Source organism: Octopus bimaculoides, chromosome 27 (assembly GCF_001194135.2).
Source record: "Octopus bimaculoides isolate UCB-OBI-ISO-001 chromosome 27, ASM119413v2, whole genome shotgun sequence".
NCBI classification, from domain to species: domain Eukaryota; kingdom Metazoa; phylum Mollusca; class Cephalopoda; order Octopoda; family Octopodidae; genus Octopus; species Octopus bimaculoides.
The window spans coordinates 4,142,017-4,145,455 of NC_069007.1; the positions used below are offsets into that span (position 1 = coordinate 4,142,017).

A 3,439-nucleotide genomic window follows, 5' to 3' on the forward strand; every position below is an offset into this window, starting at 1 on the left:
ACACACACACACACACACACACACACACACACACACACAAAAACACACACACACAGAGGAGAATATTTAGACCTCTAATAGAGATATTTTTATCCAAGATACACTGGTTTAATATACTGTATTTTGAAGAGATATTTCTTCAATGAATATATTATATAAAATATCGTAAAACATCAAATATTTGTATTAAGTTTGAAAACAGAGAGATCCAATGGGCACAAATTAATTTATTAATTAATTAACATATTCACCTACAATTGTTTCATTTCACAAATAAAGTTTTAAAATGCAAAATTATATATTTACATATTTATATATTAGAGATAAAAGTGGTAACTATACTGAGAAGTAATGTTTATCACCACTTCAACATGGCTGTTCCGTAGGAATCGATGTTACTACCAATTTTATCTCAGGAGGAGACCTCTTCAATAAAGAGCTTCCAATACATATCGGACGCAAACTGCATCGAATAACCAGCTGGAGGAGGTGTCCTCCTGGGGTTAAAATCATAGTAACGTCGGTTCCTATGGAACAGCCATGTTGAATTGACGATAAACATTACTCCTCAGTATATTTACTGCTTTCATCTCTTATAGAGATTTTCTAACTCGCTAATTTGTTTGTTGTAAGACCAGTGACTGGACATCACTTGATTTTTCTATATATTGCGAGCTGGTCTGAACCACCGCTATCTATTGCGTACGAGAATCCTCCGCCAAGGATGACCACAAAGAGCTCGAAAGTGTACAATCTGGTAGTCTCGTGGCTGGAAGTTGGTAGGGGTTCACTCCCTGCTTGCAATAAATATCAAATAACCAGCTAGAGGAGAACTCAGTCTGTTTCAGGGATCATAGTCTAATTCATATTGCTAAATGCACTGAACAATAAAGAGTTGTCCGTTGCACTGTTTACGTTTAAATTAACAAATCCACTCTTTTGAACTTTTTACTTATTTGTGTTTTGGTCTTCCCAAGTTTCATACCATGATTCCAATTCTGATTGACCATGCTTACGGTCAAATGTGCTTCAGCCGTTACCCTTTCATCATTTATTACATAAATAACTACATTGTCCATCGTATTATTCGTTATTTAACCTTTTTGATACCAACCCGCTGAAGACAAACCCTAGTTCTAAGATTAAAAAAATTCTGCCTTAAAGTGATCACATCTAAATCCTTCCACCAAAATTCCATGTTAATTCATGTTCCAAGCACCAGCTTAAAAATGACGAAGTTATTTTGCTAACTTCATTTTTTTTTTCAAAATTGATAGGAATATGGGCAGTATATTTCAATAGAAATATGGTAAAAAAAACAACAAAGAGAGTTAATATGCACGGTTGTATTTGAAAGAGATTTGGTTGTTATTTCTAGTAGGTCGAGCAACTGGTCATAGGCTTCCTCGCTACCTGCTCGCTTGCTTCATGCTCTCGCTTGCTTCAGGCTCTCGGTCGATGGGGCTGGGGGCGGGGTCATCAAAGATTAGTGGTCCCAGAGTCATCATCATGCGTAGGTTCAACCAGGTCCACCAGAACACTCCATCGCTGACGCTCCCGTGTCAGTCCCTCTGCGTCCTCCAAGGTGACGTCGAGCCTCTGGAGATCTTCCTTAATCACGTTCAGCCATCTGGTGCGGGGCCTTCCACGAGACCTCTTCCAGCCCACTGCTCAGGTTTTATTAGAGGAAACAACCGAGTCTTACAACAGGTACCAATAACTCGAAGTAGCATCTTAAACATCGTCTCGACTGGGTAAGTAAATGATTACTTCCTTAGAATTTCTAATCATGTTTAATTCTGTCTCTGTAGGTACAACCAAATGTGACTACACTGGTCGAATATATGGACTCTCACATAGCCTGAGGTCATTTTGTGTAGTGTGCAGTTGTGTGAGGGGAGGCGACCTCAAATGTTATCACATAGATTGCCCTAGTAAGTGTTTGATGTTACGTCACTAAAGAAAATGGCTATACAAACGATATCCCACTGGACTTATGCCTTTGCAGTATTAAGTCAAATCTATTTATGTTTTGAATTCAAATCTTGTCGGGATATAACTGAATGTGCATATCATCCTTCCAATATTGGTTTCAAATTTTGGTACAAGGCCAGTAGATTCGGCGGGAGTGAGTAAGTCGATTATGTCAACTGCCAGCCCTCGGCTGTGGTTCTTATTTTATCGACCACGAAAGGATGAAAAGCAAAGCCAACCTCGGCAGAATTTGAACTCAGTAAATAAAGACGAACGAAAGGCCGCTAAGTATATTTCCCGGCGTGCTAACAATTCTGCCAGCCCGCAGAATTACCGAACTATACTGTACCACCACCACCACTACCAACAACAATAACAACAACAACACCACCACCATCATCACCACCATTTGATATTTATTGTTAGTCGATATATATACATTCATTTAATCATTATTATTATTGTATTTTGACCTGAAGATTAGCTATATTTTTTAATAGAATTGATTTTAGATCGATTTATTTTGAATCGATTTGGTTTTTATTTTTATTTTCTATTTGAAAATATGGTTATGAAACACGTGTAGTCCTTTTTACTATTTTAATATTTATTACATTGTACTTTTTTGATTTTTATTATTGGTCTTTTTAGTGTATTTACTTATTAAATTTTTCTATATATGATTGTGTATTTTCATGGATGAATTCAATAATTGTGGTTTTTTTCTCTAGATTTTTTAATATGCTAGGCCACTGGTTTTAAATTGATATTAATCAAATTAATATTCAAATTTTTCACCCTTATTATGTAAATTTATATATATATATATATATATATATATATATGTATGTATGTATGTGTTATATGTATGCATGTGTGTGTATATATATATGTATGTATATATATTTACAGGAAATGTGAAAGGCTTCGCAGACGATGAGTATGAAGATCTAGTTGAAAGGAATAAAAAAGTCCTCAGTGCTGTCGAAAATAGCTAATTTGGTTGAAAATCTCTTCATCTCATCAACTGAAGTTGCGGCAGCAATTTAAATAAATCATATTTAAGTTGAAATATTTTCACGTTGTTTATTTACTTTACTTTCTCACCTTTAAAAAAAAACGTTCTGGTTGTTGTTTTAGACACTGAAAAACAAATTTATACACACGAATGCTTGATGCGTTTTTTTTTGTTTTTTTTTTTACATGAAAGAAAACTACCAGAGAATTTTCATTTAATTCTTCCAAATTTTTCTGTTAAAACTTTGTTAAACTTAATCCGTTTGTCTGTCGTTGTTTGTCCCTTCTATGATTAGACCCCTGTGGGCAATAAAGAAATAAGAAACGTTAGCATGCAGGGGAAATGCTTAACGGTATTTTGTCTGTCTTTACGTTCTGAGTTCAAATTCCGCCGAGGTCGACTTTGCCTTTCATCCTTTCGGGGTCGATAAATTAAGTACTAGTTGTG

General features: G+C 35.4%; 1 long non-coding RNA gene across 1 annotated transcript; it reads left to right on the forward strand.

Moving 5' to 3' along the window:
- The first annotated feature begins 1,811 nt into the window (after window positions 1–1,811).
- On the forward strand, window positions 1,812–3,046 carry LOC128251001 (uncharacterized). The gene is made up of 2 exons (XR_008266915.1): window positions 1,812–1,934; window positions 2,887–3,046. It is a non-coding gene; the product is annotated as an uncharacterized LOC128251001 (long non-coding RNA).
- Window positions 3,047–3,439: the final 393 nt, after the last annotated feature.